This window comes from Hyla sarda, chromosome 3, assembly GCF_029499605.1.
Source record: "Hyla sarda isolate aHylSar1 chromosome 3, aHylSar1.hap1, whole genome shotgun sequence".
Classification (NCBI taxonomy): domain Eukaryota; kingdom Metazoa; phylum Chordata; class Amphibia; order Anura; family Hylidae; genus Hyla; species Hyla sarda.
In genome coordinates this window covers 308,018,042-308,043,644 of record NC_079191.1, presented here as the reverse complement: position 1 = coordinate 308,043,644, position 25,603 = coordinate 308,018,042, and the positions used below count along the sequence as shown (strand labels likewise).

Sequence of the window (25,603 nt, the reverse complement as noted above, 5' to 3'; positions counted from 1 at the left end):
TGTTTCGCAACCATTGTGCCTTCAGCTGTTGCAAAACTACAAGTCTCAGCATGCACTTACAGCCAAAGGACTTGTAGTTATGCAACAGCTGGAGGAACACTACTGCAACTCCTAGCATGCCCTTTGGTAGTTTGTGCATGCTGGGACTTTGTAGTTATGCAATTGCTGGAGGTACACTTTTTCATAGTCTGTGCGTGCTGGGATTTGTAGTTATGCAACAGCTGGAGGCACACTGGTTGCAAAAAACTGAGAGTTTGTTATTTACTTAGTGTTTCACAGCCAGTGTGCCTCCAGGTGTTGCAAAACTACAACTCCAAGCATGTACAGTCTATCAGTCCATGCTGGGAGTTGTAGTTTGCAACAGCTGGAGGCACACTGGTTGCGAAACACTGAGTTAGGTAACAAACTCTCAATGTTTCGCAACCAGTGTACCTTCAGCTGTTGCAAAACTACAACTCTCAGCATGCACTGACAGCCGAAGGGGATGCTGGGACTTGTAATTATGCAACAGCTGGATGCACACTACTACAACTCCCAGCATGCCCTTTGGCAGTCCATGCATGCTGGGAGTTGTAGTTATGCAACAGCTGGAGGCACACTGGTTACAAAACACTGAGTTTGTTACTTAATTCAGTGTTTCGCAAACAATATGCCTCCAGCTGTTACAAAAGTACAACTCCCAGCATGTACGGTCTGTCAGTGCACACTGGGAGTTGTAGTTTGCAACAGATGGAGGCACACTGGTTGCGATACACTGAGTTAGGTAACAAACTCTCAATGTTTCGCAACCAGTGTGCCTTCAGCTGTTGCAAAACTACAACTCTCAGCATGCACTGACAGCCGAAGGGGATGCTGGGACTTGTAATTATGCAATGGCTGGATGCACACTACTACAACTCCCAGCATGCCCTTTGGCAGTCCGTGCATGCTGGGGGTTGTAGTTATGCAACAGCTGGAGGCACACTTTTTCATTAAAAAATGTGCCTCCAACTGTTGCATTACTACAACCCCCCGCATGCACAAACTACCAAATGGCATGCTGGAAGTTGTAGTTGTGCCTTCTGCTGTTGCATAACAACAACTCCCAGCATGCCCTTTTGTGCATGCTGAGAGTTGTTGCTAAGCAACAACAGGAGGCAGCCTTACCTCCTGCTGCTGCGCTCCCTCTGATCCTTCATGGCCACCGCCACCGCTGGTCCTGGGGCCCTGATCCCGCCACAGATACCAGGGATCGGGGGGCCCCAGGTGCCGGTGTCCACTCCTGGCACTGCTCTCGCCCTCCAGAATAGAGATGCAGTGGGTGCCGTTAGTGACACCCCCAGCAGGAGTCCTGATAATGAGGTAGCACCAGTGCCACCTCACTCCTGCTGGTAAAGGGTGATGGGTACTGTCTCGGACGGCACATATCACCTTTTTTTTCCATCACCGGGGACCCGATTGACCCAGAATTACCGGTCTGAATTGATCAGCGATTTGCGGCGGTCTCAAGACCCCCCAGGGGTTTGCATGGGGTGCCTGCTGAATGATTTCAGCAGGCATCCTGTTCTGTTCACCGCCCGGTTACCGGCGGTGAACGGAAACGTCCAGGGCATGCAGGTATGCCCTGGATCTTTAAGTCCCAGGACACCAGGGCCTACCTGTACGCCCTGTGTCCAGGATGGGTTAAAGTCATTTCACAATTGAGATGGTCCCTAAAACAAAAACATTAAAAAAATTTGAGTATTGCTGCTATAAGCAAAACAACTTAAAGGGGTGATTTTAGTACATACCTAACAGGCAGTAATGGACATACTTAGGAAGGATCTGCACTTGTCTTGGGGCTAAATGGCTATGTTGAGAGATTACCATAATACTGTGGCTAGCTTTTTGTGAACTGGTATTTCCTGTTTCACTTTTCTTTTTTTGACTACAAATCCCACAATTCCATTTTCCTCCCTTCCACACATCAGCCACCCCACCCATTGAAACATAAATGAGCTACATCCATTAAAAGACCTGTGGTTTTCAATCAGGGTGCCTACAGCTGTTGCATTAGCTGCAGATTGATCTCTCTCCCACCAAGTGATCGCTCCACCCATTGAAGCAGACAGGCTCCCTGTCATCAGCTGACTAGTGAGTCAGGTCTGGGACGCATTGCAACCTGGGAAAAATCTGAGACAACAGTCATTTTGTATTCTGTTAAAAATAAATATTGGGGTGAAAATCACAGAATTGTGAGAAAATCATCACACACAGGTACAGACACTATATTATGAACTACACTAACTTTACAGCCCCTGTAGTCAAATAAAAAAAAAATCCTGGAATACCCCTTTAACAAACATGCTGCCAACATAAAACAGAAATATGGCAGATGTTAATAGTATATATTTTATGTTTAATGTCTTACAAGCAGAAAAAAGTCTAATTTGGAAAAAGTCAATTTTTTTGCTAAATGTTGGTGTTTTCTATAGAATCCATTGCACCAACTGTACCAACGTTTGAAAAGTTTGCTCTTTTCTAGCAGTGATGAATATGTTACATTACTTTGTCATCTTTATATGATTTCAGGTATAGTTTAATAATAACTTCTGCAATCTTGGGATTTGGAGGTGGACTATTATGGCCAGCAAAGTGCACATATATCACTACCAAAGGAATTAAGTATGCAAATCAGCTGGGTGAAGAAAAGATGGATGTTGTGAACCAGTACTTTGGAATATTTTTTCTTATATATCAGACATCTGCTATCTGGGGAAATCTAATTTCATCATTAGTGCTTGAAGTAAATCCTACCAAAGGTATATGTATATAAAAATTACTTATTTCAGGTTTATAGTTTTTGCTTTATGCAATCAGCATTAACCAAGTTATCAGCGTTACAATCCAATTATGATGCTATTAAATATTTTTTTTGTCAAAATTGACAAGGGGCAGACTAATGCAGGACAAATAAAAAAAAAAAAAAACATACTAAACGCACACACATCAGTGCACATGAGTACAAACAAATGTTTGCACTGCTTCGTGGTTAGTGTATATTTCTAAGTATTTCTATTTATCCTGCCATTGTCTGCCTGTGAATTTTAGGACCTATGCAGCACAATATCTTAGGGCAGCCCCATGTACACTGTTTATTTCCAATACCGCGGGTGTGCCAAGAATAGTTTTAGCCCAGAAAAGTGGTTTGGCTAAAATAATTGTAAAATTATTTTGTAATATTTTTTAATTTTTTATTATACAGTAATACAGACATGCACAGTTCAGTCATGTTTCATTTGCACTTTTTTTTTTATTGCAGTGCTATCTGAAAATGCCAGTTACTTTCATTGCGGGGCACATAACTGTCCATTTCAAAACACTGAATCTAGCAACACTACAGAGTCCATAGCAAGAGTAACTGATAATGTACGTTATACTCTTATGGGGGTATATACTGGTAAGTGATCATTGACCTGTTATATATGGAAATAATGAAATTTGGAGATGCAGTTGTACTACATATTGCATTTATAAAACAGAATTTGGGTAACTCATTCGATGCCCTGTGCACACTTTTCTATCTTCAGATATACTCTACAGTAGATATAAAAAAAATAAAATAGAATAAAAGAAGTTTTAGACAGGGACACCATTAGCTCCATGCTCCTCTGGCTTATTATCAAAGATTTCTTTATCTTCCATCTATGCTGTTAGAAGCTCCCTATTTTAATAAATCCGGGGGAATGCTCCTTTTAAATAAATGTCATACCCAGTAGATGGGCTTTTACATGTACAATTGAAAAAAAACGCCCAACATTTAATAAAGAGCTTAAAGGGGTATTCCGTGCAAAAACATTTTATCCCCTATCCAAAGGACAGGGGATAAGATGTCTGATTGCGGGGGGCCCTCGCGATCTTCCTGCAGCACCCGCATTCTATACAGGACCTGCGTCTCCAGTTTCGGAAACCTCCGGGTTTCCGGGACTGGGTACGTGACGCCACACCTCCTCCATTCATGTCTATGGGAGGTTTCTGAAACTGGAGATGCAGCTCCGCGGGTGCTGCAGGGAGATCGCGGGGGGGTCCCAGCAACGCCCCCCCCGCCGCGCGAACAGACATCTAGGGGATAAAATGTGTTCGACCGGAATACCCCTTTAAAGGGGTACTCCAGAAGAAGAAACAGTTTTCACTGGTACCAAAGAGTTATACAGATTGTTAAAAAAAAAAAAATCTTGAGCCTTCCAGTTCTTATCAGCTGCTGTATACTATAGAGAAATCTGAGCCTGCAGACAAAGTACACCAGCTTACTGATGCAGATGTCACCTCAGCTTAGACTACTCAATACTACTTTATAATATACATACTGCTGCTGCTTCTGTGGGTGTGTAGAGCAAGATAGGGCAGCAAGATTACTTTTTCTGTGTGTCTTTGAAAATTGAATAGAAGACAATAGTTATTATATAGAAGTACATTAGTTAGTCGACACCCACTACTTCAGGGACATTGAAAATTACTGATGAAGCCTGAAGAGCAGAAATCTGACAGAAAAAAAGTTATATAATGGCTTCAAATAGTGCAACTCCTTGTGTACAACCAAGCTTTTTCTGAAAAGTTATCAGAAATGGCAGGTACACTTTACCAAATAATTAAGGACACCATGTTTTGTTATCAAACTGACAAAAAGTCAAAACTAGTTTTCACAAGCATTATATTGTGCATAGTAATGTGTTTTGTTCTGTGTTGTTCTGATACTGCAACCTTTACCTCTCACTAGAGTTGATCGAGCTTTCAGAAAGTTCATCAGTAAAAGATTTACCGCGCAGTGTAACTTAACTCTTTTAGCACAGTAAACCAGCGAATCCACTGGTTTGCTGTAACATCTTGCTGGGCTGAGAGCTATGTGCAGGCCCGGCAAGGAAGAAGTGATACTTACCATCTCATAGCTGGTCTGGGCCTCTTCTTGTGTAGTCCAGCCTCTAGCAATGTCATCAGGGGGTAGAGCTACACAGAAAGAGGCCTGGACCCACAAAAAAATACTCACTTTATATATTATACAGCCAAAAGATGGCTGTATAATGTATACATCCCCCCCAAGGGCTTAGCTGTACTCATGGCTGTCATCTGCTACTATAGTTCAACCTCGATTTTACATTAGCTGAACCTAGAAAAGTTTGAAAGTTCAACGAGGTGTGAACCCCTGAAGTTCCAATAGAATACGGGTTTGGTGGGCTTGCTCCTTCAACTCAACCTTTCACATTCAGTTTCTTCCATTTTAAACATCCAGAGGATATACTATCGCATACAAAACAAGGTAGGATTTTTTTTATTAATATTTTTTTTCTACTCCCTATTTTTTTTTTTTTTTTTGTACTCCTGAAAAATGCATTAATTGGAAAAGATATATTGTCTCTTTAAAAACAAAAAGCTAATCAGAAAAGCACTTACTTTCAGGTTGTGGGGTGATTGCTGTACTAATCATTGCACTCTTTCTGGATCCAATCGATTTAAGAGAAGAATTTGAAAGCAATAGTAATGTTAAACTGTCTATTTGCAAAAAATTAACTGACACAACAGTTCAGTTAAAGGACATTCGACAGTGTCTCCTCATACCATTAACAATGACTTTTGGGATGCAGCAAGGATTCCTTTCAAGTGACTATACCAAGGTGATAAAATATGTAATAAGAAATGTGTAATGAATAGAGATGAATGAATTTATTCATTTAGAATTAATTTTGCATAGAGTTAGTCCAATTCCAATCTTTTGTTACTTGTTTTGGGCCAATCAAGTACAGGAGCAGGGATAACAGACAAAAGCCCTTACTAATGTACACTGAGCAGAGAGGCATGTATGCAGTGGAGATGGAGGCAGGGTGTCCCTCCGAGTCACTTGCACAAATGGCACGATGCATGCTCACTTGCTTGCGTAGTGACATCCGAATTGTCACCATTCGGCAGAGGGATGACTTCTGGCTCTCCACCTTATTGGACCCTCGCTACCACCACAAAATATGGGCCTTTTTTACACCCACTGAGAGGAAGGACAAACTGACCTACTACACCTACTACAGAGTAAGTGCCATCGTCCATCCTCTCGCAGGTCTGAATCGGGGGGGGGGGGGCCTCTGCACTCACCTTCAACTGCAATGGCTGCTGGGGAGGGGTGGGGTGGCAGGAGCAGTACCAGCTCCATCAGCAACAGCCTTAGTCTACAGTCGCTGATGGGTACCTTTCTTCATCCAAATAGTGAAGCAACTCATCAGCAACTCATCAGCATGTGACATGTGACTCCTTGTTAAATTTTGTCCTTTGTAACCACACGCCGGGGCCCGGGACATTAAAACTTGGGAGTGTAATCTTAAATTTCAATTTAAAAATAATTTAATTTCAATTTGAAAAAATCGATGCAATCTTGTCAAGACTGAGGTCCTATGGTCGTTGACGTCATATCGTAGCTGTGGTATTACCACATGAATCCAATGAAACAGGTTGGAGCGATCACAATGAATCATTACTGGGTAAATTAAACATTTGCAGTTCCACAAAAGAGTAAGACAGTGGGATGGTAGGGGGGGGGGGGGGCGGCGGCTGTGAGAGGCAAGGGCTGGAACGGGCGAACCGCCAGCTCGATGCTCACCAGAATGGGTATTCAAAAAATGTAATTAAATTCAAATTAAACTAAATAAAAATTACGTAATAAAATCTATTTACTCTCTTCAATTTTGACGCCATATGGTCTCCCTGCTACCACATTCAGACGCTCTGCCGCAGTGATTCTAATGGCGATGCCTGTAATCTGCATGTCATACTGTATAACAGTATTATTTCACTAACACAGCACACTCCCTATGCCTGTTAGAACAAAGCAAACTGTTCTGCACCCCTATTGAGACTCTCTGTAGGCCAGAAATAGCCGTTTTAATACAGATTTGCTGCAAATAAACTCAGACTGAACCAATTTTTTCGGAAAATTTGGCGAATCGGCCAAATCAAATTTTTCAAATGTTCGCTCATCTCTACTGACAATGTAAGATAATGGGACTGTCTCGGTTGGCACAGAGAGCAAGGAGAGAAGCGCTCAGATGCACGCTTCTCTCTCGTTCTAGTTATCTGAAAATTTAGACTCCAACTGATTAAAACTTTTGACATGTTTCAAGGTACACGTTAAAGCTCAGTTTTAAAATATACATTTCTTATTTTATTTTATGTTTTCTTTGTGATTACCTAATTTCCATCTAATTACCACATTTTTTCTCTTTGTAGTCTTATGTAACTTGCCGTTTGGGGATAAAGTATGTGGGCTATGTAATGATTTGCTGTGGTGCAACAAACTCCATTTCTTCCATGCTCACTGGAAAACTCTCCCCATACAGTGGACGGATACTTCTTTTTATTTTAGGTATGAAATCTATTTAGTGAGTAGTATTTCTAATTACTAATAAGTAGTTATTGACGGATTTAAATTAAAAAAAATCAAATACATTCATTGTTCTGTTATACAACAATATACTTTCTTGATGGTTTCAGCATAGATCCATAGTTGAATATAATTCAAAATTTTCCTATCCTAGGTGAAGGAAATTATGGATTTTATGAAAAGACAGGAGGCAAGCATTATATGCATTTTCTTTCTTTACTGAAAAGCATAGCAGCAAAATTAACACTTTTTAAATATCAGAAAAAGCAAAATAACTTAGTAAGTACATATAAGCGCAACCAAGAATACTGTACATTAAACAGTAGCCAATCATATAGTAGCCCAGGTGATATAAGGCATTGCTTGACTGGATTCTCCCTCTTTCTTTGATGCCGGAACAATAAAATAAAATAAATGTCTATAGTTCAATAAACCATTTAGGGTAACTTCCTGCAACAATTATGAAGCTCTGTAAATTATAGAAGGGTTCAGTCTATCAGAATTCTGTAGAAGAACGAAAATATTGAAGATCCATCCATTTGGAAAAGTAGAAGAATGAACGATGAACAATAGATGCAGGTCTTGATAGCAGAAGATGCATAGAACAGAGCCATTTCCGATATGGAATAATAGGCTGAAAAAAGAGAATACATAAAATAGTAGTCTTATAAGGGATGGGACAATGGGTGGGATAATGCTTGCCTCCTGTCTTTCATAAAATACATATTTTCCATCACCTAAGATAGAAAAATCGTGAATTTTATGACAAGACAGGAGGCCTCGCATTATATGCATGTTCAAAGCTACAATGATATAAGATATACAATATATTAAATATACAATAATAATAATATGTTAGAGAAGGGAAAAAAATAAAAGGATTTGAATGAGTTTAGTGGAAACTGCACTTCTTGTAGAATGTGCTCCAAATTTTGATATATCATTATTATCCATAGACATAACTGATCTAATACATCTGGTCAAAGTCGCCGAAGAAACAGGTAAATGGAGTTTACAGTAGGAAATGAGAAGTTGAGAATGAAATGGATGACGTATAGACTCTGTTTTAGATTCATAAGATCATAAACAACTAACCACACAGAGTTTGTCATGATGTGGAAAAGAAGGATAGAATACCTGATGAATATTAGTTTTAGTTCATCTGTGGATATTAACAGAAACTCCTTGAGACGAGAATTGCCTATGAGAAATATCAAGGGCCTTAACATCCGAGATCCTTTTGATGGATACGAGACAAAGGAGAGTAGTAAGTTGGAAAGATAAGAGTTTCAAAGATAATGAATTGTTATCTTCCCAGTTTACAAATAGATCAAGAAGTAAATTAACGTCCCAAGTAATTTGATATTTAGCAGTGGGTGGACGTCTGAAACGTCTCCCTTTAAGGAGTTTACAAACTAAAGGATGTTTACCTATGGGGAAATAATTAATTGGAGAATGATAAAAAGATATGGCCGAACGATAGAGATTCAAAGTACTATAGGCCTTACCTGATTCAAAGGATGAAGACAAATAATTTAGGATATGGGAAATAGATGCAGATAAGGGATCGAAATCCCATTGTGTGCACCAATCAACCCAAGGTTTCCAGGCTGATCTGTAAGCAGTCCTTGTACCTGGAGCCCAGGCGTCTGAAAGAATATCTCTAGTTGGCTGAGAAAATTCTGACTCTGAAATTGACCCGAAATTAGCCATGCCACCAGTGGAAGTTGATGCGATAATATTAAAGGATGATGGTTCCCTACTGGATCCAAAAGAAGATTCAGGAAAAGGGGAAGGCTTCTCGAGAAGTCAATCAACATTCCCAGAATCTGCGGAAACCATGGTTAGGATGGCCACCATGGAGAGATTAGAACCAATGTCGCTTTCTGAATGAAAACTTGAACAGGAAGTCTGGGAATAATGGTAAACGGGGGAAAGGCATAAAGTATCTTCATTGGCCATAGTTGAAGGAGGGTGTCCATCCCTGATGATTCCGGATCCGGACGCCAGCTGAAGAACAATGAAAGTTGGCAATTGAGTCTGGAAGCAAATAGGTCTAGATGAAGAGGACCCCAAAGGTGATTTATTTGTTGAAAAATGAGATGATCTAGCTTCCAATCACTGGAATCTTTTAGATAACTTGCATTCCAATCGGCTATCATGTTGGAGAGGCCCGGAAGATATTCGGCTTTGAGGACTATGTTTCTGTCCAGACAAAAGTGCCGAAGGTTTTTGGCAATGTTGGCCAACATGGAAGACTTCATTCCTCCCAGTCGGTTTATATACTGAACAGCTGAGATGTTGTCCATGCGTAATAGTGTGCAGCAATGATATTTGTCCTTTGCGAAACTCTTCAGGGCAAAGAATCCAGCTGTAAGTTCCAGACAATTGATATGTAACTGAGATTCCAGAGAAGACCACTTGCCTCTGGTGGAAAGAGGGTCACAACGAGCTCCCCGACCAAGGAGACTTGCATCCGATTCTAAGATCAAGTCTGGAGTAGAACTGAAAATCGTCTTTCCGTTCCATTCTAGAATGTGTTGGAGCCACATCAGAAGTTCTTCTTTTGCTTCTGAGGAAAGACAAATCTCGTCTGAATATCCAAGACCTTCCCTTAGATGTTGGATCTACAAAAATTGAAGGGCCCGATAATGTAGTGGGGCCTGAATGGATGCTGATAGAAGCCCTACAATTCGTGCTATGGAACAAAGGGAAATTAGATTTTTCTTGGGTGGAGAGCTAATTGTTTTGCAATTTTCAATTAAAAGGGCTGTTTGATCAGAAAGCCCAAAAAGTTTACCTCTTGTGAAGGTACGAAGATCGATTTGACATAATTGATCAGAAACCCTAGGTGATAAAGTGCTAAATTCCATTCCACATGAACATAGGCTTGATTGATTGAATTGGCCATAATGTCGATGTCGTCTAAATAGATTATGAGACAAACACCACGGGAATGTAACAAAGCTATCATCAGTTTCATAAATTTGGTGAAACACCAGGGGGCTGAAGAAAGTCCAAAAGGAAGGCAGGTGAATTGCCATTTTTTGTTGTTCCAAATGAATTGGAGAAAAGTCTGGCAAGAAGGATGAATTGGGACTGTAAGATAGGCGTCTTTTAGGTTGATTTTTATCAACCAATCGTTTGGAAGTAGAATATCCCTTAGTAGATGGATGCCTTCCATCTTGAAATGTAGATAATGTACAAAGTTGTTTAAAATTTTCAGATTTATTACCGGACGGTAGCCGGCATTCTTCTTTTTTTTTTATTTTTTTTATTAAAAAGAGGTTGTTGATAAAACCTGGGGAATTTAGAGGGACTTTAATGATAGCATGTTTGGAATAAAGATCTTTTATTTCTCGATCTATTAGAAATTGATCCTCCTTGGAGAAATGAATGGGGTGAGGTAATATCTAAGTCCTGGAAGATGGGAAGAAATTGTGAGGGATCTGCTTACCTTGAGGTCTGGAACGTGTGTACCCTTGTTGTCCTCTTGTCCTCCATGGACGTCCCCGGTAGGGGAAGAAGGGTTGGGGGGCGTTGAAGCATGATCTGTCTGAATAAGAGGGACCTCGGTATTGTGCTCTGTAATGTATGTTTCGGCCGGGAAAACAGCCCCTGCTTCTCCAAGCCCGGCCAAAACTTTTTGTTGGGAAAAACTTATTTGAGTGAGGACTGGGCTTTGTCTAAAGAAGAAAACAAGCCCACATATTTAGAGATCTACTTTATAAATTGTTCTTCGAAGAGAAAACCTTTGGTGGGAGAAGATGATTGGGTAGAAGCTAGATGTGTTAGTTGTGGGTCAAGCTTCATTAGAATAGAGCATCTCCTTTCAGTACAAAAGGCCTCATTTCCGTTACCAAAGAGGGAAATTGCTCTCTGTGCCCAGCCTCTAAGGGTATTTATATCTATCGGAGTGCCGGTGTAAAAGGCAGCCTCAGATAAATCCATGATCTTGGTTAAAGGACCCAATAAGTCCAAAAATGTGTCTTGGCATATTTTGAAACTACGGTCAATGCATTTTTTAGGATTTTTTTCCTGCCTTTTGGATGTATTTAACTAAAATTGGGTCAAGTTCGGGTGTTCATGCTGCATTTAGAGGTAAAGTAGGTCTGGGGCATTCAGCCCATAATTTGTTTCTAGACTTATTATTAGTGTTGAGCAGCATAGGCCATATTCGAATTCGTGAATATATGGACGAATATTCATCATATATTCGCGAATATTCGCATATTCGTATTATCCGTGTTTTATTTTCGCATGCGTGAAAAATTCGCGTATGCGAAAATTTGCATAAAAAATTAGCACGAACAAAAATTTGTATATGCGAAAATTAGCATATGCAAATTTTTGCATATGCGAAAATTCGCACGCCAGTCTCACACAGTACTATTAGAGCCTTCTTTACACCACACAAGCTGGAAGCAGAGAGGGATGATCACTGTGATGTGTACTGTGTATAAAAAAAAAAAAAAAAAACGAATATTCGTAATTACGAATATATAGTGCTATATTCGCGAATATTCGCCAATTCGCTAATATGCGATATTCGCGAATAAAATTCACTTTGCGAATATTCGCGAGCAACACTACTTATTATCAAGGCCTTTTCTTATCCAATAAGAAATACATCTTTCAGCCTCTGGGTTTGGTGTCCACTCCTCAGATCTAGGATGTTTGATCTGGGAAGGATCAAAAAATGGAATTCCCTGATCGTCAAGGACAGTGGATTCAGAAAAAGAATTATCATCAAAATAAGTGTCATCACCCTCAGAATTCTCTGGAAAATATCAGGAGTCATTATCATACGACATGTCGGAGTAATCATCATCATTGTTATTATCATCATCATCATCATCACCATCATAATAGTCAGCAGTATCTAGTGGGATAGAGGCATGTTTAACCCGTGTATCATAAAACTCCTCCTGGGTAGAGGGTCCTGGATGCAACTGGTTAGCATCATTATCATGGCTGCTTGTGGTAGGCAAGCCGACATTAAAGGGGTATTCCAGGCCAAAACTTTTTTTATATATCAACTGGCTCCGGAAAGTTAAACAGATTTGTAAATTACTTCTATTAAAAAATCTTAATCCTTCCAATAGTTATTAGCTTCTGAAGTTGAGTTGTTGTTTTCTGTCTAACTGCTCTCTGATGACTCACGTCCCGGGAGCTTTGCAGTTCCTATGGGGATATTCTCCCATCATGCACAGCTCCCGGGACTTGACATTATCATTGAGCAGTTAGACAGAAAACTTCAGAAGCTAATGACTATTGGAAGGATTAAGATTTTTTAATAGAAGTAATTTACAAATCTGTTTAACTTTCCGGAGCCAGTTGAGATATAGCCGTGCACCCTCTTTAGCCGTGCACCCCACCCCTCTCAGACTGGAGGTGGTTTAGTCAATGGCTGATCCAACATGTCACACAGTCAGAGGCTATATGCACAGCAGAGGTGAGTTATCATGTTAGGGTCCCATCCGATATGAGGCCACCTCCGCGTGGTGGATGGGGGGACACATTTTGATCAAAAAGTGCGCTGAGAGCCTCCATTTTTTGACCTAGAGTGCTGTTGCAACTTTCTTGTTTGTACATTTTGTATTTGCCACAGCAGCGGGCACATGTGTATTAGGTTGTTGTGCTGGCTATTTTTCTTTTTGCTTTTACTTTGTAAATTGGGGGGTGTGGCACCCTCTTTAGCCGTGCACCCCACCCCTCTCAGACTGGAGGTGGTTTAGTCAATGGCTGATCCAACATGTCACACAGGCAGAGGCTATATGCACAGCAGAGGTGAGTTATTGTTACGCCTAGCGCTCCGGGTCCCCGCTCCTCCCCGGAGCGCTCACGGCGTCTTTCTCCCTGCAGCTCCCCGGTCAGTCCCGCTGACCGGGAGCGCTGCTCTGTCATGGCCGTTGGGGATGCGATTCGCACAGCGGGACGCGCCCGCTCGCGAATCGCATCCCAGGTCACTTACCCGTTCCCGTCCCCTGCTGTCATGTGCTGGCGCGCGCGGCTCCGCTCTCTAGGGCGCGCGCGCGCCAGCTCCCTGAGACTTAAAGGGCCAGTGCACCAATGATTGGTGCCTGGCCCAATTAGCTTAATTGGCTCCCACCTGGTCCCTGACTATATCTAACCTCCTCCCATGCACTTCCTTGCCGGATCTTGTTGCCCTTGTGCCTAGTGAAAGCGTTTTGTGTGTTTATACCCTGTGTACCAGAACTTCTGCTATCTCCCCTGACTACGAACCTTGCCGCCTGCCCCCGACCTTCTGCTACGTCCGACTTTGCTTCTGCCTACTCCCTTGTACCTCGCCTATCTTCAGCAGCCAGAGAGGTGAGCCGTTGCTAGTGGATACGACCTGGTCACTACCGCCGCAGCAAGACCATCCCGCTTTGCGGCGGGCTCTGGTGAAAACCAGTAGTGTCTTAGAACCGGTCCACTAGCACGGTCCTCGCTATCCCTCTCTGGCACAGAGGATCCACCTCCTGCCAGCCGGCATCGTGACAGTAGATCCGGCCATGGATCCCGCTGAAGTTCCTCTGCCAGTTGTCGCTGACCTCCCTACGCTGGTCGCCCAGCAAGCTCGTCAGATCGCCCAGCAGTCGCAACAGATAGCGCAACAAGATCACCAGCTGTCGTACTTGACCACCATGACACAGCAACTCCAGTCACAACTACAGCAAGTACAGTCGCAGCTACAGCAGCAACAACCATCTCCTCCGCCAGCTCCAGCACCCCTTCCGCAGCGAGTGGCCGCTCCTAGCCTCCGCCTGTCCTTGCCGGACAAATTTAATGGGGACTCTAAGTTTTGCCGTGGCTTTCTTTCGCAATGTTCCTTGCACTTGGAGATGATGTCGGATCAGTTTCCTACTGAAAGGTCTAAGGTGGCTTTCGTAGTCAGCCTTCTGTCTGGAAAGGCCCTGTCATGGGCCACACCGCTCTGGGACCGCGATGACCCCGTCACTGCCTCTGTACACTCCTTCTTCTCGGAAATTCGAAGTGTCTTTGAGGAACCTGCCCGAGCCTCTTCTGCTGAGACTGCCCTGCTGAACCTGGTCCAGGGTAATTCCTCCGTTGGCGAGTACGCCATACAATTCCGTACTCTTGCTTCTGAACTATCCTGGAATAATGAGGCTCTCTGCGCGACCTTTAAAAAAGGCCTATCCAGCAACATTAAAGATGTTCTGGCCGCACGAGAGACTCCTGCTAACCTGCATGAACTCATTCATCTAGCCACTCGCATTGACATGCGTTTTTCTGAGAGGCATCAAGAGCTCCGCCAGGAAAAAGACTTAGATCTCTGGACACCTCTCCCACAGTCTCCACTGCAATCTGCGCCTAGGCCTCCCGCCGAGGAGGCCATGCAAGTGGATCGGTCTCGCCTGACCCTGGAAGAGAGGAATCGCCGTAAGGAAGAGAATCTTTGTCTGTACTGTGCCAGTACTGAACATTTTTTGGTGGATTGCCCAATCCGTCCTCCACGTCTGGGAAACGCACGCTCGCACCCAGCTCTCGTGGGTGTGGCGTCTCTTGATGCCAAGTCGGCTTCTCCACGTCTCACGGTACCTGTTCGGATTTCCACTTCAGCCAGCTCTCCCCTCTCAGCCGTGGCCTGCCTGGACTCTGGAGCTTCTGGGAATTTTATTCGGGAGTCCTTTGTGAATAAATTCCGCATTCCGGTGACCCGTCTTGTCAAGCCACTCCACATTTCCGCGGTCAACGGAGCCAGGTTGGATTGCACCGTGCGTTACCGCACGGAGCCCCTCCTAATGTGCATCGGACATCATCACGAGGAGATTGTATTTTTTGTCCTTCCTAATTGCACTTCTGAAGTTCTCCTTGGACTACCCTGGCTTCAACACCATTCCCCAACCCTGGATTGGTCCACTGGGGAGATCAAGAGTTGGGGCCCCTCTTGTTCCAAGGACTGCCTTCAACCGGTTCCCAGTACTCCCTGCCGTGACCCTGTGGTTCCTCCTGTATCCGGTCCCCCTAAGGTCATTAAGGACTCTGCCTGCCACAGGAAATGCCCCTCCCCCCCTCCCAGTTCCATCAGGCAAGCTTCTGTGTCCCCTCATGGCCCTCGTCCTGGTGTCACACTGCCCCGTGCCAGGTCTCGCCCTCTGCCCTCTCTCCCCATTCCTACTCCTGCGGTTCTGCCTGCCGTTGAGGAATCCCTCCATCCTTTCCCGGTGTCCTCATCCCAGGGGAGGCAGTTACCCGATAAAGAGAAGGGGAGACCTAAGGGGGGGGGTACTGTTACGCCTAGCGCTCCGGGTCCCCGCTCCTCCCCGGAGCGCTCACGGCGTCTTTCTCCCTGCAGCTCCCCGGTCAGTCCCGCTGACCGGGAGCGCTGCTCTGTCATGGCCGTTGGGGATGCGATTCGCACAGCGGGACGCGCCCGCTCGCGAATCGCATCCCAGGTCACTTACCCGTTCCCGTCCCCTGCTGTCATGTGCTGGCGCGCGCGGCTCCGCTCTCTAGGGCGCGCGCGCGCCAGCTCCCTGAGACTTAAAGGGCCAGTGCACCAATGATTGGTGCCTGGCCCAATTAGCTTAATTGGCTCCCACCTGGTCCCTGACTATATCTAACCTCCTCCCATGCACTTCCTTGCCGGATCTTGTTGCCCTTGTGCCTAGTGAAAGCGTTTTGTGTGTTTATACCCTGTGTACCAGAACTTCTGCTATCTCCCCTGACTACGAACCTTGCCGCCTGCCCCCGACCTTCTGCTACGTCCGACTTTGCTTCTGCCTACTCCCTTGTACCTCGCCTATCTTCAGCAGCCAGAGAGGTGAGCCGTTGCTAGTGGATACGACCTGGTCACTACCGCCGCAGCAAGACCATCCCGCTTTGCGGCGGGCTCTGGTGAAAACCAGTAGTGTCTTAGAACCGGTCCACTAGCACGGTGCTCGCTATCCCTCTCTGGCACAGAGGATCCACCTCCTGCCAGCCGGCATCGTGACAGTTATCATGTTAGGGTCCCATCCGATATGAGGCCACCTCCGCGTGGTGGATGGGGGGACACATTTTGATCAAAAAGTGCGCTGAGAGCCTCCATTTTTTGACCTAGAGTGCTGTTGCAACTTTCTTGTTTGTACATTTTGTATTTGCCACAGCAGCGGGCACATGTGTATTAGGTTGTTGTGCTGGCTATTTTTCCTTTTGTTTTTACTTTGTAAATTGGGGGGTGTGGCACCCTCTTTAGCCGTGCACCCCACCCCTCTCAGACTGGAGGTGGTTTAGTCAATGGCTGATCCAACATGTCACACAGTCAGAGGCTATATGCACAGCAGAGGTGAGTTATCATGTTAGGGTCCCATCCGATATGAGGCCACCTCCGCGTGGTGGATGGGGGGACACATTTTGATCAAAAAGTGCGCTGAGAGCCTCCATTTTTTGACCTAGAGTGCTGTTGCAACTTTCTTGTTTGTACATTATATATATATATATATATATATATATATATATACATAAGGTTTTGCCTGGAATACCCCTTTCATTTCCAGACCTCTTTCTTTTGCCACAACTTTTCTGTGTTTATTGGAAATGAGGTAGTCATTAGATGAATGCTTCTTTGTTGACTGAGACTTTTGAGCCTGCATATTTTGATGCGCTTTTTGTGCCAAAGTCTGTGATATCACCATAGCGACAGACTTAGCTATTGCCATAGCATTATTTACTGCTGTATGAACGGACCTAGATACTGAATGGTTAACTAATAACCGAATTTGGTCATTAGACATATATTCAGAATTATTTGTGTCTAAAGGTTGTTCAGAAGACATAATGATAACTTTTGATAGACTATATATATGTAAATATAGTTATTTGTGTATAGTTAATATATGCAGCAGTTATAGTATATATTTAGGTTTAGGATATATATTAATGTAATTAATAAAAAAATATTATATATATATATATATATATATATATATATTAAATAGTAGCAGTTAATAGTAGTAAATGACAATATAAGGACAGTAGAATAATAATATGAAGAATGTATTAGCTGACAGGATAAGAATGGGATGCTTGTGACAGGACTTCTCAGGCTGGTGAGAGGAGTGCGTCTGACAGGGAGAGGACGGGAACAGCACAAGTGATCACTACTTGAGACAAAATCTCACGAGACTACGCAGTGCTGTATGATGCAGAGGGAGGATGGAGTCGGGATTATAGTGTGAAGCGCAGGTACAGTGTGAAACGGCGAGATGCGATATTAATAAATTGAGTAGAGAAAACAGTACAGTAGGAGTTACAGTAAATGTAAAAGGTATTTACTATAGAAATGAATTTATAGATAATAAACCAAAATGGGAACGCACTAGTCAAAGTATTGACTAGTATATAAGGAAAGAATGAAATAATATAAGAATATATGAATGATTTCAAATATTTATAATATTTTATTATCACCACATGATGATAACCTTGTATACCATCCATACATGACTAAATGGGAAACATACCTAGGAAGAACACTTTCAAGACATCAATGGCGTTCCATATGGATGCATGCATCTAAATTCTCACTTTGTATAACGCATAGAGAAAGTCAGTATAAACTCCTAATGCATTGGTATCGCACCCCAGACAAGCTCCACCGCTTATTTCCTGAGTTATCTCCCATCTGTTGGAGATGTAATAAAGAGGTGGGTACTATTACCCATATATTTTGGGACTGTGCATCACTACGCCATTTCTGTTTGGAAATCCAGTCATTAATCAGAATGCTTATGGGAGGGGCAGTTCCTTTTCTCCCAGAAACTTATCTGTTAAATCTTCCCCCTGAAAACCTATCCAATAACAAAATCAAATTACTGATGTTAATATTAACGGCTTCCAAATGCTTGATAGCCAAATGGTGGAGAAGAACTGATACCCCTTCCATTCAAATACTGACGGACAGGATACGAGAGGTGAGAAGGATGGAATACCTTTCTGCACTTATAGCTAATAAACTACATGTGTTTAATGACATATGGTCACCTTGGGACTCTCTAGAAGCTATTTCACCACCTTAGCCGTTCTCTTCCTCAGGCAAAGTCAGACTGTGATCCTCATTCTGTATTTTCCTCTCTTCTTCCTTTCATATTTTCTTTCTTGACTGTCATGTCTTTCCTTCTTCTACTATATATTTTTTAGATTACTGTAGTTTATTTTTACATCTCTAGTGTGAATTCTACGTGTTATACAATGTGATATTACTTCGGATCCAATAGACCATTGGTTCATCTCACAAACTTGGATTGTTATATTCTATACTGTTATGTCTCTACACATGACAATTCATGTTCTATACATTGTAATAATGATAAATGTTATACTTTGGTTACTTTGCCTACTTCTACACTGGAGATGACTTTATACTTTCTTGCTTTATCTTTTACATGATACTTGATATGTATAAAATGCCTTGGATAATATTTCTATATAAATAAACAGTTATTTAAAAAAAAAAAAAAAAGAATATATGAATATATGGAATTATATAGAAAGCAAATTAATTAGCACAGTATATCTGTTTGCAAGATTTAGCAGCAAAGAAAGAGGGAGAATCCAGACAAGCAATGCCTTATATCACCTGGGCTACTATATGATTGGCTACTGAATAATGTACAGCATTCTTGGTAGCACTTATATGTACCCACTAAGTTTTTTGCTTTTTCCTGTGTGTCTTATCATGCTGCTGACTTGTTTTTGGAAACTGGCTACTTCCTCTTTCTGTGGTCTCCCTTAGACTACAATACCCAGGATCCTTTGATTCAAGGTGGGAGGTGACTTATTTCCTCCTACACAACGGTTGCCTCACCCATTGCAACACAGCCACTCTCTACATGATTATAGGACATGCCCAACATCACCTGGCACACAAGCTGTAGATCTGTGGGATGATGAAGGCATACACATGAGCGTTGGTAATGTTATCCAGCCCACTTTTAGCACTTGACTTTGATGTATTGTCATGGGCCATACAGCAAACTGGGAAAGAGCCATTCATTTTGGAAAAAAATGTACATCCTCGGAAAAGAAAGACAAATAAATTGAATACCAGCCATCAAACACAGGTAAACGAAGTATATTAGTACCCAGACTAACTTTGCTGCCCCTATCTCACATTCAAAAATCCCAGAATGCCCTATTTAATCCTCATATTGGCCTCACAATGTTTTCTTAATATTTTGATTTCAACTAACTTTAAATGGGCACTGTCAGATACAAAAACTTTTGATATGTTGTAAAGCATGCAAAACCAATAGGTTTTGCAATCGTTTTTATTAGAAAAATTTCAGTATTTCATACTGAAAAAGCCAGTCAAAGAACTCCCCTCCCCCCCCCTGCTTGGACACATACTAGTCCTGCTGTGTCCATGCATCAACACCTACATCGTCATGGACCCACTTCCTTGATTGACAGCTGTGAGCGCAGGGCTCACAGCTGGAGGAAAAATCCTCCCAGGGTCAGCTTGTGTCAGTGAGGACAAGCTGGGAGTTGTAGTTTTGCTAATGCTAGGGGAGATGTGAGCAGACAGCATACTGAGGGAGGGGGTGGAGACCTGCACAGTGAGGCCACGCCCCCTCCCTTTGAGAGGAATTCAGACTAGTGAGCTAAATTAAAAGTGTAATAAATAAATAAATAAAGGTGATAGACACATAAAAATTAGATGTACATGGTCAGGATTAGGTACTGAGTGATATATGATTTAAAAAAATGTTTGTTTGTTGGATTTGACGGGTACGCTTTAAACTAAAGTAAATTTATTGTGAAATGAAAAGTTATACTTATTGCTGAATTGTTTTCTCTTTGATTTTAAGATTCCTGCTTGTATCAGTTTAAAAAAAGCTTCATTGTTTTCTTCCAGAGAGCGGAAATCTGTACTTGTCATGTGATGGGCGCACGGTACACTTCTGATAACAGCTAGTTAGTGTTTAGCTATGACCTGTAATGACCTGAGCAACTGTGTCCGTTACATGACATAAGATGGCAATATGCATATGAAAGATTTTGTTTAAATGGCAGCTATCTCTACTAATTCCTCCATGCACATACATTATTAGTTATATAGCTGATAAGGTTGAAAAAAAGAGTCCATCAAGTTCGACCTGCAATGCATTCAAAAATTCTTCAGACTCTTTTGCTTCTTTTGTATTTTCTTATGTTGAGGCCTTGTGCTTAAACAAGTTCCCATCATCACTCTGCACTCAGTACTACATAATTACAAACTCAAAATAGAATTGTAGAAGTTTTTGCAAATTTATTAAAAAGGGAAAACTACATTTTGCATGGATGTGGGTATTCAGACCCTTTGCTCTGACATTTGGCATTTAAATTTAGCTCTGAGGGGCCCCCCTTTTTCTTGAGCATCTTTAAGATGTTTCTATACCTTGAATGGAGTCTAGTGGTAGCACCCACAAACACCGTGTGGGGGAGAAAAAGGACACTATGACACGATTGTCACCAGGTAATTAGGCACAGGGTGCGTTGGTCTGTCCTGCTTTTTCTTCCTAAATATACTTGAATGGAGTCCACCCATTATAAATTAAGCACATATGATTTAGAAAGATACACCCCTGTCTATATAAGGTCTCACAGCTGTGGTGTCCCAGTACCGCATTTCATTCGGTACTTATTTATCTATGGGTCCCCGTAGCCAGAGTCCCTAGGACTTAGTAATATCTGTTAGTCAGTCCGCCCCTAGTCGCCTCTATTATAGTGTATAGATTCCTAATTTATCCATAGAATAATGTATATAGTATTATTTCTGCATATAAATGGTTAATCACTTGTTTCCATGGTATCGCAGGGCCTTCGGGTCATGGGATGCGTTCCAAGCCTCACTCTGGATGCGTTCCAGGCCACACTTTGGTATCTCTAGCCTCATTTTGGGTTTTCGCAATGTATATAGTTCCTGTGATGTAAGCAATCCCATGATAAAGTGAGTGGCAGACGTTCGGACCAATCAAAATCGCCATGCCCCCTGCCCATATAGGGGAGTGGTGGCAATCTTATCTCTCTCTTGTTCCTGGGATAGCAAGCAAGCAAGACCTGTATAGCAGTAATCGCAGTGAGTTAGGCCTGAGCCTTGCGGCAACGGCTGAATGATCTAAATTATAGAGTGTGTCAACCCCATCACTCTGCAGTATCACCGGACCCAATATTTCCCCTAAATCCGGACGGATCTGCACATCACTCCCTAAATTCAGAGACTATAAGTTTAATGCAAGGTCCGCAACTTCTGCCAGTCGCTAAGCAACTTAAGAACTGTTAAATGAGACTGTTACTATGCATTGGATATTGCAAGCACTGCAGTAAAGTTATTCAAGTTCAAGTTAAATCTGCTTGTGGACCTTCAGTCATTTCATTGCACCTATCGCTTCTGGGAAGGGCGGCGATAGGCCGGAACATAGATTCAGCATACCAGCCCTCACCCTGACGTCACGAGTGACTGGGTTAATGTTAACCCCTCATATACCAACATCATACCATCCCTACCATACACCCCCCAAGGGCTACCACACAGCTAACAAGGCATATCATGCAAAAACCAAGCCATGGAGGTGGAAAGAACTGCTTGTAGAGCTGCACTACTGCTCTACTGTACTTTAAGTTCCCAAGAATGCAGTGGCCTCCAGAATTTTAAATAGAAGAAGTTTAGAACAACCAGGACTCTTTCTACAGGTGGCTACCCCACCAAACTAGGTTATCAGTTGAGTAGGGCCTTAATAAGAGAGTTGACCAAAAACCCAGTGGTCACTCTGGCTAAGCTCCAAAGATCCTGTGTGCAGATAGGAGAAACTCCCTGATGGTTACCCATCACATAGGCAAGAAGAAGAAGATTAATCACAGAAGCAATAAAGGTGCCATGGTTACTCTAGAGGAGCTGCGAAGATCAACAGCTGAGGTGGGACAATCTGTCATTGTATTTCACAAATCTGGCCTTTATGGAAGAGTGGCAACAAAAATGCCATTGTTGAAAATGAGCCACAAGAAATACTATTTGGAGTTCACTACAAGCCACGTCGGAGACACAGCAAACATTTGGAAGAAGGGAGTGCTGATTAGATGAGACCAAAATTTAACTTTTTAGCCTCAGTGCAAAGCGCTATGTGTTGCGAAAACCCAACACTGCCCTTTACCCTGAACACAACATCCTCACAATGGCCTGATGCCTAGCAATACCCCAAGTGGACATAGGAAGACAGAAATGGAGAACTAAATATGATCTTAAGACCATTCTTTGTGTCAGGTGGCAAAGAATTAAAGGGGTACTCCATTTCCAAAGGATAGGGGATAAGATGTCTGATCTAGAGGGCATGGCCCCCGACCTCATGCCATGCCCCCTCCATTCATGTCTATGGTAGAGGGCGTGAAAGCTGGACCCCACTATAAGACATCTTATCCCTTATCCTTTAGATAGGGGATAAGATGTCTAGCAACGGAGTACCCCTTTAAGATCAGTACACCTCCTGGAACTTAATTATATTCCACCAGAAATCTAAAAGACAAAAGATTGAATTAATTGCATTTCCAGTAAAATTAAAGATACTAAACATTACATGTTGTCATTCATAGACATTTCGGCTCTTGAATTACTACTTTTTTGCCAAACAATTTAAGAAATATAGCAGTAAGATCGGGATCATTTTGTTGCTGTTGTGCTGTTATTGTTGTTCCTACTTATCTTGTTTTTCATCCCAAACAGCTGCAGCAATTAATTGTTCCAGTATAATTGCTCTGTTGCTCTGGAATCCAAATCTCAACCAACTTGCACTATTTTTCATACTGCCTGCCTTGTGGAGTATGTCAGATGCTATACGTCAGACTCTTCTGAATAGTAAGACATTTCAAATAATTGCTGGTTTAGGAAAACTGATATTTAATGTCTGGAATCAATTGCCATAGTTTTCCCTCAATTTTATTGGTGTTTTCTATGTCTGTTTTTAATGCAAAAACTAAATTCACAGCCTATTTAGGCCCTAAGTACACAGCCTATTTAGGCCCTAAGCCAATTTTATTTTTGCATTTTTGTTTTTTCTTCCCCATCTTCTAAGAGCCATAACTCTTTTAGTTTTCCATCCACAGAACTATATGAGGACTTAATTTTTTGCGTGAATATTTTGTAGGGATATTGAAAAGAAAACCACAACTTTGCAACTTTTAGAGGGTTTTAGTTTTTGTACAGAGCACGTTACGGTAAAACTGTTATTTACTGTGTATTCTGTGGGTCAATATGATTACAATGATATTAATTTTTACATTAGACCGTCAGCAAGACACTCTTCCAGGACTTGGATACACAGGACCTCACTGAGACAATCAGTGAATGTTGGGGGTGAGGGAGACTTCAATTTCCTATGGATCAGCTGTCTGACCATGGCTAGTAGCAGGCCTATTAGGCCCTTTTTTCAGTTGTCAAGACGACCCTGGGATCATGGACAAGAGCAGTACTGACAGGGAGGCGGGGAGTTGGGTCCCCGTTATAGTAACAATTAATGTGTGGACAGAGGACCAGTAGTCAGCCATAAAGGGAAAAGTCAGCCATATATGTGAAATGTCCCCACTGGTTGCACCTCCAGCAGAGACAGAGGGGTAGAATTTATGGAGTAGGGTCGGGACCCTATACCATCGAGAAAGCAGCTAGCAGCTTAAAATTTGAGACACTGAGATCGACAACCTATGGCACAGCATAAAGGCAGAATCCCAATCTGAAGTACTGAGGATGCAATCAAGTTCACATACCCATCTAATATGGTAGGGACGTAGAGCCCAGGAGGGCATATAAAAACGATACAACATGTGTAGATAAGATCGAATCCCTGTGGAGGTTCCCTACCTCATGCCAAGCAGCGTAAAAATGAGTTGTGAGTATTGATAAAGGAGGAGGGGGAAGAGCTGGAGTTTTCCTAGGAAATCATGAACTGTTTTCAGTGAGGACGACTGGAGGATCCGGACAACGGCGAAAGGAGTGGAGTGGGTTTTATTCAGGAAGCCCCCTGGGGGGGGGGGGGGGCAGGAATTAAATCAGGGTTATCTATCAAGCAGAGGCAGCCCTAGACTTTTTGAGGCCTTAGGCGAAACTCAATCATAAGGCCCCCAGCCTGCGAACTTAAGAGAATGGCGGTGCATACAGTGTATATATTGCCGCTCACCAGGGCGCACACAGGATTTTCCCACAGGTTGAGGTTTAAAAACAGAAGGGGGAGATGTATCAAAACATGTCCAGAGGAAAAGTTGCTGAGTTGCCCATAGCAACCAATCAGCTTGCTTCTTTCATTTTTCAGAGGCCTTTTTTTATTTTTTAGAAATGAAAGAAGCGATCTGATTAGTTGCTATGGGCAACTCAGCAACTTTTCCTTTGGACAGGTTTGGATAAATCTCCCCCAAAATAATACCTCCACACCAGGACAACATATTACTCCTGCCAAAACCTTCATACTGTAATTATATAAAAACACCATAGAAGGACCAATATCACCACTATATAAGGAATAAATAATACCAATTACCCAATACCATAACCACTACCATTATTACCATTACCACCAGTGATGGAACAAATAATTATACCACACCATAACTACACATTACCCCCACATAGTAACGGGATAATATCATCATACTAATACTGAATAAACCATTGTACACAGACTTTAGTGACCTCAGCTCTACACAGGCTCTGCAGAGCAGACAAATGATTACATACAGTTACATCAGGTGATGTTCTCTCTGATCGGAGACATTCCCTTTTCTTTTTTTTTCCATCCAGGCCAGATCGCCATGACGATTACTTTAAGCCACAACTCATCACCACAGAACCTGCCAGACAAACATTTTAGGATTTGCACTTTTCCATCACTTATAGTACTAAATACAGTAATGATAACCCCCAGGGTGTCCTACACAGTAGATTGGGTAGATAAGTGGGTTGGGGGAACAGCCCCCTCTAGGTAGCAGCAGTGGCAGCCCCTTCTAGGTAATAGTGGGGCAGCCCTCTCTAGGTGGCAGTATCGGCAGCCCCCCGCTAGGTAGCAGCAACAGTGGCCTCCTCTAGGTAGCAGCAGAGGCAGCTCCCTCTAGGTAGCAGCAGCGGCAGACCCCTCCAGGTAGCAGCAGCTGCAGCCCCCTCTAGATAGCAGCAGTGGCAGCCCCATCCAGGTAGCAGCAGCGGCAGCCCCCTTTAGGTAGCAGCAGTCCCCTTTAGGTAGCAGCAGTCCCCTTTAG

General features: G+C 42.7%; 1 pseudogene; it reads left to right on the top strand.

Moving 5' to 3' along the window:
- LOC130360777 (protein unc-93 homolog A-like) overlaps positions 1-25,603 on the top strand; it is a 72,558-nt pseudogene that overhangs the window by 20,481 nt on the left and 26,474 nt on the right.